This window comes from Quercus suber, unplaced genomic scaffold (assembly GCF_002906115.3).
Source record: "Quercus suber isolate HL8 unplaced genomic scaffold, Cork oak 2.0 scaffold_661, whole genome shotgun sequence".
Classification (NCBI taxonomy): Eukaryota; Viridiplantae; Streptophyta; class Magnoliopsida; order Fagales; family Fagaceae; genus Quercus; species Quercus suber.
The window spans coordinates 247943-262093 of NW_027070102.1; the positions used below are offsets into that span (position 1 = coordinate 247943).

A 14151-nucleotide genomic window follows, 5' to 3' on the forward strand; every position below is an offset into this window, starting at 1 on the left:
AAAATTTTATAAATTGACAACAACAACAATAAAAAAAACTTGCAAATAGATAAAGTTTACAATTGTCTTCTACGAGTTTTTATATTTTGAAATCATTGCATAATAGTCTCATTATCAATGCTACAAGCTACATCTTTTTCAATATACACAACCAAGCAATCATTCATCCACTAATCTTCCATTCGATTACGCAGTTAATTCTTTATAAATTTCATTGCTGAAAAACTTCTTTCTACTGTTGCAGTAGCAACAGAAAGGGTCAAAGCTAACTTCAAAAGCATATAAACTAATGGATAAGTCTCATGCTTCCTTGTGTTAACTAACTTTTCAGCAAGTTCACTAAATCCTTGAAGCTCTAAAAAGAAGTCATTATTGCGCATATCAAAAATGTAATTTTGAAGTTGATAGTCAAGTGCCAAGATATCTGTCCTAAGAAAATCAGATGGATAGAACTTAGCTAGACGTATCAACTTTTCCTTATCAAAAGCTACAAATGAATTACTTGGATTCAAGCAAGCCATACAAAGTAGCAAATTGATATTCGCCTCTAAAAAACGGTTGTTAAGCTCTTGAAATTGTATATCTAAGACTGTGTAGAATAGCTCAACATGATAATGATGTAAATTTGTATTTTGTTGGGTGTTGCGTCGCGGCCTCCCACTAACTACAAATATCGCTTCCATGTTCAAGATATGAATATCATGTGAGGTACAAAATGAAGACACTTCAGCCAATAAAGATGTCCATTCATCATCTCTCATCACCTGCAACTGTTGCTTAGACACTTTAACAAGATCCATAGCATTTACTATATCTTGATTTTTTTTTTGGCAATGCTATTGACAACTCATTTGTGATCCCTAAAAAGTTTTTCATCAAGTGCAGAGCAAAAACAAATTCAAAAGATAGAATTGACCTCATAATAGATTGAGCTTTAACTTTTTGGTCAGAGAGGCTATGTTCTTCAATAATCTCAAGTACATTAATAACAGTAGAGAACATCAAAATAAAGTTGAGAATAGTCCTATAATATGATCCCCAATGTGTATCACCAGGACGTTTAAGATTTATCTCTTGATTCAAACCTTGCCCACTTCTACGTACACCATTCTCTAAATCTTCTTTAATTCTGGCAAATTGTGTATCTCAAAGAGCATCTCGTCTCTTACAAGAGCCCCCAATAACAGTTACTAAATTACTAACCACATAAAAAAATTCAGCAATGTTAATGTGATTTTTAGCAACAGCAACAAATGTCAATTGAAGTTGATGAGTAAAACAATGGACATAAAATGCTGACTTATTCTCTTTCAAAATTAAAATTTTGAGACCATTGATATCACTTTGCATATTACTAGCCCCATCATAACCTTGCCCACGTAGTTTCGATAAACTCAAATTATGTTCACAAAGTAAACATTCAATAGCATGTTTGAGTGACAAAGCAGTAGTACTTGCTACATGTACAATACCAAGGAATCGCTCTATAATAATTCATTCTTTGTTCACATAACGAAGTACAGGGGCCATTTGTTCTTTCACTAAGATATCACGTGACTCATCAACTAATATTGAAAAGAACCCATTGTCAAGATCCTTGATGATGGCTTTGGATGTTTCACGTGTAATTGCATTCACAATATCTTTTTGAATATCAGGGTGGGTAAGCTTGCAATTTTTAGGAACTTTTTGCAACACTACATTGATAGATTTATTGTGATCCCCCAAAAATTGTAGAAGCTCAAGGAAATTTCCTTTATCACTTGAACCTTGAGATTCATCGTGACCACAAAAAACTAATCCTTGGCATAAAAGGAATCTTATGCAATTAACTATTGCATTTAATTGAACCCGATATTCAATTTTATCTTGATTTGATTGCTTAACCAAAACATTTTGAATGCGTTGCTTTTCCTTCAATAGATCTTCACTCTTCTGGACAACTTGGTTATGAGCACTATTAACTCCTCCAACACGGGAATTTAACTTATCTTTTTGATTCCAAAGTTTGAATTCGTTCATTACAAAAGTGTCACCTCCTCCTTGCTTACCAACATCTTGCCCAAATAGGTAGCAATAAAAATAAAATACTGCATCTTTCCCTATACTATATTCCAACCAGTACCTATTTTTATACCATTTGGATATAAATCGATGGCGCTTTTCAGAAAAATATGATATAGGGTAATCATCACTGTGTAAAACAAGTTGACAATGGCCTTTTTGTAAATAATATCTTCTTATTTCATCATGATGATTAGGATGATAAGATGATATCTTTTCTCGTAGCCCAGGATCTGAATGAAGATTTTCTAAGTTAAAGTCAACACGAATTCGCTTAGAAGATAAAGATGAATCTTGCGCATGAGCTGAATCTTGAATACATGGTTTTCTTATAAAATATTTGTTCATAATTCTAGCAAAAGAATAAACAATAAACTATTGTTTATTTCATCATGATGATTAGGATGATAAGATGATATCTTTTCTCGTAGCCCAGGATCTGAATGAAGATTTTCTAAGTTAAAGTCAACACGAATTCGCTTTGAAGATAAAGATGAATCTTGCGCAGGAGCTGAATCTTGAATACATGGTTTTCTTATAAAATATTTGTCCATAATTCTCGCAAAAGAATAAACAATAAACTATAAGTTCATTTGAAATATTAATAAAATTATTAACTATTGTTGTTTAGTTATTTCATTAATTTGTTTGTCTTTTATAAACTATAATTTGTTATATTATTGTTTCATTAATTATAAAATTATTAATTATTATTTAGCCTGACATAATTTGTTATATTATACTGCTTTAATTATTGTTGTTTAGCGTAACAATAAACTATATTGCTTTAATTTGTTGGTCATTAATTATACTGCTATAATTTGTTATATTGTTTAGCCCATTGTGCACATTACACTAAAAGAGCCAGATATAATACATCCCATGTGCAGCATAATAATTAAAACAGTGTAATGTGCAGCACATTACACTGCTTTAATTATTGTTTACCCGGCCCCATGTGCCCATCAGCCTAGCTACCCCCACCCCACTCAACAGACAAACATAAGCCGTCTGATGCCCTCAATCACAAGCTGCCAATCAGAAAATTCCACAATCACAAATCACAATACACATTACACTAAAAGACAATCAATATCTCACCAACACCAACACCACCACACACTGACCAACAGCAATGGATAAGATAAAACCAAAAAACAGGCAAAAGGCAAAATATTAATGAAGATAAAAGAGTAAAGAATCGGCTAGCCAATCAAAGTCTTACAGTTCAAAAGAGAGAGAGAGTTACTGAGTTAGACTCTTAAAGAATAAAAAGAGAGAGACTCATTCATTACTTTCATTTCTTATTTTTCATTTCAGAGAGAGAGAGAGAGAGAGAAATACCTTGAGGGAGGGAACACTGAGCATAGGAGTAGTCGAGCAATTTGCGATGGCCGAGCGATGACGAGGGGTGAGCGAGCGATGACGAGGGGCGAGCGAGCGACGACAAGCAAGCTACGGCAACGAGGAGCGAGCTACACATGCGAGCGATGTGACCGTGGGTTTGATTTCTGATTTGCTCTGTACTTTTTTTTTTTTTTTTTTTTTGAGAATCCATAGGTTTGCTACCTCCATATTATGTTGGGCTTGCCATGGGCTTGGCTCTGTTACAATTTTTTTTTTGCTTGAAAGTAGAATAGATAATTTTTTTTTTTAATTTGAGGGTGTTCCTAATACAGATTAAATATATATTATATATATATATATATATATATATATATATATATATATATATATAATTTTTTCAGGTCAGGGTGTTCCCAGTCAGGGTGTTCCTAGGAACACCCTGACCTGTACGTGGCGCTGCCACTGGAGGTGGAGCTAGCTTTTTGTTTGGTTAGTGAGAAATGCGAGGAAACTGTAGAAATTTATGAAGCATTTTTATTTTATTATATATTTTTTTTGAGGTAATAAAATTTATTTTATAATAGTTAATAGTAGTTTTATACTTTTATTATTGGTATTTGATGGAATGAAAATGTTGATTAAATAATTATTTAATCTAACAAATTAATCGTAGACCAATATTGCAAGTCCATTTTCAAATAGGAGTAAATTTGTCTATTTAAATCATTTACTCTCATTTTCATACTAATTTTTAAAACATTTAAACAAGAGGAAAGGTTAATTACTTCATTCCTCCTTACTGATTTAAAAAACATCCAAATAAGGTGGAGTATAACCATTTTCCTCTACTCTCCTCTCCACTACTCTCCTCCCCTCTACTCTCCTCCCTCTCTAAACTTCCAAATAGGCTATAAAGATTTGGTTATATATATATATATATATATATATTTTTTATTCAAAGATTTGTTTTATATTTAAGGACATGTCAAATAATGAATATGGATGGAAAGAGTAAAACTTGTATCAAACATTAGAGATGAAATGAAAAATTATAAATATGTAGAAGAAAAATGAAAACATCCTTAAATAAAATGGGTTAAAAGTGTAGTTTTAGTCTTTGGATAGTACACAAGGTATAACTTTTTTTTTTTCTTTTTTAAGAGGAAGAAAAGATAGTTTTTTTTTTTTTATTAAAAAGAAGGGAAAAAGAGAGAGTGTAATTTAGTAAAACTTGGATTGGTGTAGTGTCTATAGTACACGGACGTAACCAAAAGTGAACACATGTCAAATAATGAATATGGATGGAAAGGCTAAAACTTGTATCAAACATTAGAGATGAAATGAAAAATTATAAATATGAAGAAGAAAAATGAAAACATCCTTAAATAAAATAGGTTAAAAGTGTAGTTTTAGGCTGTGTTTGGTTCTCGTAAAATATTTTCCGAAAAATATTTATTTTTCAGAAATGCTATTTTCGGGAAAGGAAAATATTTTCAAGTGTTTGGTTGCATTATGAAAATTGTTCTAGAAAATATTTTCATGTGTTCGGTTCTATTCTGAAAATGCTATTTTCCTACAAATTTTTCACATTTTCTTAGCTATTTTCTCAGCATCCAAACAAATTTTATTACAGAAAATTTCAAAATCACAACCAAATCCCAATCCACAGAACAAATCACATGGCAGCAAACTCTGGCAATCAAAAGCTACAACCGACGGCAAGCAAGCAAAAGCCACAACCCACGGCAAGTGAACTCCAGCGAGCGAAAGCCATGACCCACGACAACAAACCCAAGCAAGCAAAACGTCGCCTTTAAGATCGGAGAGGTGGGTCTTGGGTGTTTGTGGATCGGTGATGAGGGAGGGGTGGATCGATTGGATGATCGGTGATGAGGGAGGGGTGGATCGGTGATGGTTGGCGATCAATGATGAGAGAGGGGTGGAGGGAGAGGCCATATCGGTGATAAGGGAGAGGCCTGATCGGTGATGAGGGAGGGCTGGATCGGTGACGTTGAGCGGTGACGGCCAGATCGCCCAGATCGAGAGAAGAAGTGTTGAGGAAGAAGAGAGAGAGAGAAAAAAAAAAAAAAAAAATATATATATATATATATATTTTTTTTTTTAATTCAAAGATTTGGTTTATATTTAAGGACATGTCAAATAATGAATATGGATGGAAAGAGTAAACCTTGTATCAAACATTAGAGATGAAATGAAAAATTATAAATATGTAGAAGAAAAATCAAAACATCCTTAAATAAAATGGGTTAAAAGTGTAGTTTTAGTCTTTGGATAGTACACAGGGTATAACTTTTTTTTTCTTTTTTAAGAGGAAGAAAAGATAGTTTTTTTTTTTATTAAAAAGAAGGGAAAAAAAGAGAGTGTAATTTAGTAAAACTTGGATTGGTGTAGTGTCTATAGTACACGGACGTAACCAAAAGTGAACACGAGTCAAATAATGAATATGGATGGAAAGGCTAAAACTTGTATCAAACATTAGAGATGAAATGAAAAATTATAAATATGAAGAAGAAAAATGAAAACATCCTTAAATAAAATAGGTTAAAAGTGTAGTTTTAGGTTGTGTTTGGTTCTCGTAAAATATTTTCCGGAAAATATTTATTTTTCGGAAATGCTATTTTCGAGAAAGGAAAATATTTTCAAGTGTTTGGTTGCATTATGAAAATTATTCTAGAAAATATTTTCATGTGTTTGGTTCTATTCTGAAAATGCTATTTTCCTACAAAATTTTCACATTTTCTTAGCTATTTTCTCAACATCCAAACAAATTTTATTATAGAAAATTTCAAAATCACAACCAAATCCCAATCCACAGAACAAATCACATGGTAGCAAACTCCATTTCAACCCACGGCAGCAAACTCTGGCAATCAAAAGCCACAACTGACGGCAAGCAAGCAAAAGCCACAACCCACGGCAAGTGAACTCCAGCAAGCGAAAGCCATGACCCACGACAACAAACCCAAGCAAGCAAAACGTCGCCTTTAAGATCGGAGAGGTGGGTCTTGGGTGTTTGTGGATCGGTGATGAGGGAGGGGTGGATCGATTGGATGATCGGTGATGAGGGAGGGCTGGATCGGTGATGGCTGGCGATCGATGATGAGAGAGGGGTGGAGGGAGAGGCCATATCGGTGATAAGGGAGAGGCCTGATCAGTGATGAGGGAGGGCTGGATCGGTGACGTTGAGCGGTGACGGCCAGATCGCCCAGATCGAGAGAAGAAGTGTTGAGGAAGAAGAGAGAGAGAGAAAAAAAAAAAAAAAGCGCTTGGCCGGCACATGATCTGGGCTGTGGGGCGGTGTGATCTGGGCAGTGGGGCAGCGATGGGGGCGGCACGATCTGGGCTGGCCGGAGGGGTGTGCTCTCTCTCTCTCTCTCTGTGTTTTTTGAAATCCATTTGAAGGTAAAATAGCAACTGAAATTGATTTCTAGCTTGAGAGGGTATTTTACGGTCAAAGCTGAAATTAATTTCTATTAACCCTATTTTCCTGTGCTTACTAAACACACATATTTACGGAAAACCATTTCCGAAAGTGGTTTGAAACCAAACCAAACACAGCCTTAATCTTTGCATAATACATAAGGTATAACTTTTTTTTTTTTTTTTTAAGAGAAAAAAAAGGTGGTTTTTTTTTTTTTTTTAAAGAAGGAAAAAAAAAAGAGTGTGCAATTTAGTAAAACTTTTATCTCATCAAAGCTCGACTTGGATTGGATATAGTGTCTATAGCACACGGACGTAACCAAAAGTGAACACATGTAACGATGGTAACAGATGCATTGATAGGACTAAGGGTGTCCACGGGTCGGGTTTGTGCCCAACCCGGACTCGACCCGACTTTCTCTAGTGGGGAAAATTTCGACCCCGCAACCCACCCGTGAGAAGTTTTAGATCAACCGGGTCGGGCCGTATCGGGTTTCGGGTAATAATCGGTCGGTTTCGGATTTTGTGATTTCGCCAGATTTTGGCCGAAATCTGGTCGGACCTCATCAGATCTGGCCGGATCTAACGAGATATGGCCGATATTCCTTCGTATCAATGGAAATCTGGCCGAGATTTGGCCGAGTTACAGTCGAGCTTACCGGAGTTTGGCCGAGTTTGAGTAGATCTGGGATAGATTCGCCGGATTTAAGCATGTTGAGTGAGGATTTGAGTTGATTTGAGTAAAAGAAGGCCAAACGTGGCCGGATCGGAGCTGAGAAGCCCATACATCGCCGGATTTCGGCCTTCTCTCTGAGGTTTTGTCTGGCGGGTCGGGTAGATCGGGTTTTTGAGGACGAAACCGCCACTCGACCCGCCGGGGTCGGGTTCTGAAGTTTGGGACCCGTCACCGACCCGTCGGAGGTGTCGGTCTGGCCGTGACGGGTCGGTTCCGGTCGGGCTGATCGGTTCCGGCGGGTCTTCGGGTACTCTGGACACCCCTAGATAGGACACAATCTTTAGCCATCCAACCGAACTAGTATCAAACACACTCGTACCGAAACTTAAGTTGAGCTTTTACACACGAAACATGAACCATGATGTCCGAAGATTTAAGCATCGGACGGTCCATAATTGGCGGTATAGGTTTCTCATCCGGAAAAAAGAGCGCAAGCAGAGCGTTATTGGTGTCCTCCCAGTGCCTTTGGTCCGCGGCGACACAGACCACACTGACCCTACTCTGAACTCTCATTCTTTTTCTCGCTCTCTTTCCCTCGCTCTGCTCTCTGCTTAGCAAAGGTAAACTTGAACAGCTTGAATTGAACAACCCAAAATATATATTAGTATTTATATTTCTCTTCCATTTGTCACCATCAAAAAAAGAAAGAAAGAAAAGAATTGACTATAATTTTTGGGTTTTCTTTGAATGGTTTTCTCTTGCTCTTTAATGGCAATTATGGTCATTGGTATATCCTTTTGTATTAAGATGAATTCTCTATACAACCATCTGTGAAGAACTGTTTAAGTTTTGGTTCCCTATTTTTACCATTGTTATTGTGCTTCTAATTCTTCTTTGCCCAAAGAATTATGACTATTTTCTGATTGCCAACTACTTCATTGAATATGAAAGCTTATGACTTGTTGCTTTTTTAAATTTATATTCTTCAGATATGGTGTTGTTTTGTAAATGGGTTTGTTTTTTTAATGTATCTATGTCGATAAGTTGTTTGTTCAACACACCAAAGCAAAAGAATGTTATGTGAACTGAAAAATCATGTATGGTATATTCTGTACCTTGTTTTGAGAAACATAATGCGTGTGAATGAAAATTAAAGGGTATCCGTTGCTATTAGTGTATGATTTATATATGCAACAGGTTTAATAATATAAAATGGAGGTAGAGCCTTCTAGTGAAGAAAAAAAAAAAAAAAAAAAGCTTGGCCGGCACATGATCTGGGCTGTGGGGCGATGTGATCTGGGCAGTGGGGGCAGCGATGGGGGCGGCACGATCTGGGCTGGCCAGAGCTTGGCTGGCCAGAGGGGTGTGCTCTCTCTCTCTCTCTCTATTTTCCGAAATCTATTTGAAGGTAAAATAGCAACTGAAATTGATTTCTAGCTTGAGAGGGTATTTTACGGTCAAAGCTGAAATTAATTTCTATTGACCCTATTTTCCTGTGCTTACTAAACACACATATTTACGGAAAACCATTTCCGAAAGTGGTTTGAAACCAAACCAAACGCAGCCTTAATCTTTGCATAATACATAAGGTATAACTTTTTTTTTTATTTTTTAAAGAGAAAAAAAAGGTAGTTTTTTTTTTTATTATTAAAAAGAAGGAAAAAAAAAAAGAGTGCAATTTAGTAAAACTTTTATCTCATCAAAGCTCGACTTGGATTGGATATTAAGTCTATAGCACACGGACGTAACCAAAAGTGAACACATGTAACGATGGTAACGGATGCATTGATAGGACACAATCTTTAGCGATCCAACCGAACTAGTATCAAACACACTCGTACCGAAACTTAAGTTGAGCTTTTACACACGAAACATGAACCATGATGTCCGAAGATTTAAGCATCGGACGGTCCATAATTGGCGGTATAGGTTTCCCATCCGGAAAAAAGAGCGCAAGCAGAGCGTTATTGGTGTCCTCCCAGTGCCTTTGGTCCGCGGCGACACAGACCACACTGACACTACTCTGAACTCTCATTCTTTTTCTCACTCTCTTTCCCTCGCTCTGCTCTCTGCTTAGCAAAGGTAAACTTGAACAGCTTGAATTGAACAACCCAAAATATATATTAGTATTTATATTTCTCTTCCATTTGTCACCAACAAAAAAAGAAAGAAAGAAAAGAATTGACTATAATTTTTGGGTTTTCTTTGAATGGTTTTCTCTTGCTCTTTAATGGCAATTATGGTCATTGGTATATCCTTTTGTATTAAGATGAATTCTCTATACAACCATCAAAAGGTAGTTTTTTTTTTTATTATTAAAAAGAAGGAAAAAAAAAAAGAGTGCAATTTAGTAAAACTTTTATCTCATCAAAGCTCGACTTGGATTGGATATTAAGTCTATAGCACACGGACGTAACCAAAAGTGAACACATGTAACGATGGTAACGGATGCATTGATAGGACACAATCTTTAGCGATCCAACCGAACTAGTATCAAACACACTCGTACCGAAACTTAAGTTGAGCTTTTACACACGAAACATGAACCATGATGTCCGAAGATTTAAGCATCGGACGGTCCATAATTGGCGGTATAGGTTTCCCATCCGGAAAAAAGAGCGCAAGCAGAGCGTTATTGGTGTCCTCCCAGTGCCTTTGGTCCGCGGCGACACAGACCACACTGACACTACTCTGAACTCTCATTCTTTTTCTCACTCTCTTTCCCTCGCTCTGCTCTCTGCTTAGCAAAGGTAAACTTGAACAGCTTGAATTGAACAACCCAAAATATATATTAGTATTTATATTTCTCTTCCATTTGTCACCATCAAAAAAAGAAAGAAAGAAAAGAATTGACTATAATTTTTGGGTTTTCTTTGAATGGTTTTCTCTTGCTCTTTAATGGCAATTATGGTCATTGGTATATCCTTTTGTATTAAGATGAATTCTCTATACAACCATCTGTGAAGAACTGTTTAAGTTTTGGTTCCCTATTTTTACCATTGTTATTGTGCTTCTAATTCTTCTTTGCCCAAAGAATTATGACTATTTTCTGATTGCCAACTACTTCATTGAATATGAAAGCTTATGACTTGTTGCTTTTTTAAATTTATATTCTTCAGATATGGTGTTGTTTTGTAAATGGGTTTGTTTTTTTAATGTATCTATGTCGATAAGTTGTTTGTTCAACACACCAAAGCAAAAGAATGTTATGTGAACTGAAAAATCATGTATGGTATATTCTGTACCTTGTTTTGAGAAACATAATGCGTGTGAATGAAAATTAAAGGGTATCCGTTGCTATTAGTGTATGATTTATATATGCAACAGGTTTAATAATATAAAATGGAGGTAGAGCCTTCTAGTGAAGCTAAAGAATTGGTGGACTCTTTTGTGGCTTTGGAAGAAGAAGGTGATGAATGTTGTGTTGTTGAGGATGTTGAAGCTCCAATGGTATTGGATGCTGCAAGCGAGCACGATGTGAATCTTGAGTATTCTGAGAGTTTGGTAGGTGGGGTTGTAGAGCCCACATTGGGGATGGAGTTTACTTCAGAGGATGATGCGAGGAACTTTTACAATGCGTATGCTAAGCAAACCAGTTTAGTATTCGTGTGAACTCATACTATCGTTCAAAGAAAGATAATTTGATTATATCTCGAGAGTTTTGTTGTTCTAAAGAAGGGTTTCATCGAGAGAGGTGTGGTAAAAGGATAGATTCAGGTGATGACATGAAAAGGAGGCGTGCTAGACCTATCACAAGGGAAGGTTGTAAAGCTTTGATGACTCTGAGAAAATGAGATAATGGGAAATGGTTTGTGGCAAAACTAGAGAAGAACCACAATCATGAGCTAGTGACTCCAGCAATGTGGCATTTTCTTCGATCACATAAGCAGGATTTTGATCCCAGCAAATGTTTGAGTCAGTCTTGCAGTTCCCCTGGAATGGGTCTAAGTGATCCTGTAAATGTCTTGATTAACGATTCCAACGGTTTTGATAAATTGGTCTTTACTGCACAGAATAGTGTCAATTACATCGGAAGGGGAAGCCTGAGCACTTTTGGGATAGATGCCCAAAGTCTGCTCAGGTTTTTTAAGGTTATGCAAGCTAGTGATCCTGCATTTTTTTATGCGATACAGGTTGATGAAGAAGATCGGTTAAGTAGTGTTTTCTGGGTTGACACAAGATCCAGAATTACTTATAATCGTTTCTCTGATGTTGTAGCCTTTGATACTACTTATCAGGTGAATCAGAATAAAATGCCATTTGCACCTTTTACTGGAGTAAATCACCATAAACAATCAGTGCTGTTTGGTTGCACATTGCTTGCAGATGAGGCTGAATCCACATTCATTGGGCTTTTCACAACATGGCTTGAGGCAATGTCTGGACAGCAACCTGGCTTAATCATAACTGATTCAGCCATAGGTAGAGCAGTCGAACATGTTTTTCCCCAGTCAAGGCATCGATATTGCAAGTGGCATATCATGAGCAAAATGCCTAGGGAAATGGGTGATACATATAGCTCTTTACCAAGAACATTTCAAGTAGAATTTCATAGGTGCAATAATAAGACACCTGATGAATTTGAATCTGCTTGGCCAGTGCTTCTTGATAAGTACAACCTTAGAGGAAATGAATGGCTTCAATCACTTTATATTGACCGCAAATTGTGGGTGCCAACATAAGTAAGAGACACATTCTTTGCCGGAATGTATGCTACCCAGCAAAGCACAAGTGTAAACTCACTTTTTGATGTCAATGTGAATGCAAGGACTACCTTACAAGATTTTGCAGAGCAATATGAAAAGGCTTTAGACGATCGATATGAAAAAGAAGCAAGGGCAGAGTTTGAAACCTTAGACTAAACCAGTTTTGAAGACACCACTTCCTATGGAAAAGCAAGCAGCAGACATTTACACAAGAAAATTCTTCATAATATATCAGGAAGAAGTTTTTTAATCTGTTGCACTGGCTGTCAAATTCACTGGAGAGGATGGAAGAAGGGGCACATATGAGGTAGCAAGATTTGATGAAGAACATAAGTGTTTCTTTGTTTGTTTCAATATAGCTGAACAAATTGCTAGCTGTAGCTGCAAGATGTTTGATTTTGAAATTGTTCTTTGCCGACATGTGCTTGCAGTGTTTAAAGCAAAGAATGTCTTTATGCTTCCACACTATTATGTCTTAAAGCGATGGACAAGAAATGCCAAGGATGAGGCCATTTTGGATGTACAGGGCCATGGTGAAATGCAAGGCAATTCTCAGAAAGGCATGCAGTTGCAGTACAATATTTTGTTTCAGGAAGCCATTAAATGTGCGGAGGAAGGGATGACATCTGACCATAGTTTTAGATTGGCATTAAAGGCGTTAAGAGAGGCCAGGATTAAGATCATTGATGCAAAGAAAGATGCCATCAATCCAAAGAAACTTGAAACCATGGCCAGCATGAGTTATCAAGATGAGAACACCACTACTGCCAGTCACGTGGACAGTTCATCAGCACCAATAAATCCCCTTGAATGCCTGAAAACTTAAACAAAAGACTCTTCAAGAGAAAATAATATATTAGCACCAGAGCAATCATCAAGCAGGGTCACGCTTTGCACTAGTTGTAAGTGCCCTGGCCATGATGGCAGTACTTGCTTGTGGTTAAAGGGTTCAAGCCAACACACTTCCCTGGTAAGATTATTTTATTCCAATAGAATTTGCTCTATGTTGAATATGGTATCTGCTCAAATCGTTTACAAGCTAGTTTTTTTTTTTTGGTTGTAGGATAACCAAAATCAGAAAATTGCTTACACAACCAGCCCATGCAGATAGGAGAAGTTATTCCTCTGAATTGAAGGTTTATTTATTTTCCCTAATTGTCTAACATGTCAGCCTCATTCCGCTTCGTATATATTTAATAAAGGTAAAAGATCTTTACAAAAAATTAGCATTGTAGTCTAACTTTTGTAACTTTATTCTTTCAAGTATATGTAACATTCCTATATAAAAAAGAAAGAAAGAAAGTATATGTAACATTTTTGCCTATGAGTTCTGAACTCAAATGCCACTTTCTCTTCCTTAAATAATGGATGGAGGGTAAAGTTGTAGATTCAAGATCGATAGGGTGTTTGTCTAACTTACCAATAAATAGAAAAGGTATTTGAAGTATCTATTATTGTTTCTTCTGCCCCTGTAGTACGTGTGTTTTTGTGTAAAAAATAAGTAAAAGGTTTTGGTGATTCTTCTTTACTTTGCAGAGGTCATGGTTTCAGAGTTGGTTTTTTGAGTAGCCAATTGCTTGTAGAATGAGCTCTTTAGATTTTTGCCATTGTTAGTATCGGATAAATCTGCTATATTAAAGATGACTTTGTGATTTGATTTGGGTGCTTTTAAATTTAAGCTATTTTTAATCACAAAGGTCATACTCCGAAAATAGAACTCTCACTTGTTTAAAAGGTCATACTCTCATACTCCGAAAATAGAACTCTCGCTTGTTTAAAAGGTCATACTCTGAACACTGAACTCTCACTTGTATAAGGGCAAAGAGAAATATTTGGTGGCAAACTTACTTTAAATTTTTTCAGAGACCAATTTTCAAACTCCGAAACACACCAAATATTTAGCTAAATAGAGTTGTA

General features: G+C 36.3%; 1 long non-coding RNA gene and 1 pseudogene across 1 annotated transcript; one reads left to right on the forward strand and one right to left on the reverse strand.

Moving 5' to 3' along the window:
* Nucleotides 1–170: 170 nt before the first annotated feature.
* On the reverse strand, nt 171–2022 carry LOC112034073 (uncharacterized; annotated as a pseudogene).
* An 8044-nt stretch (nt 2023–10066) lies between these two features.
* On the forward strand, nt 10067–13708 carry LOC112005953 (uncharacterized). Its single transcript, XR_010625944.1, has 3 exons — nt 10067–10278; nt 10856–13204; nt 13298–13708. It is a non-coding gene; the product is annotated as an uncharacterized LOC112005953 (long non-coding RNA).
* Nucleotides 13709–14151: the final 443 nt, after the last annotated feature.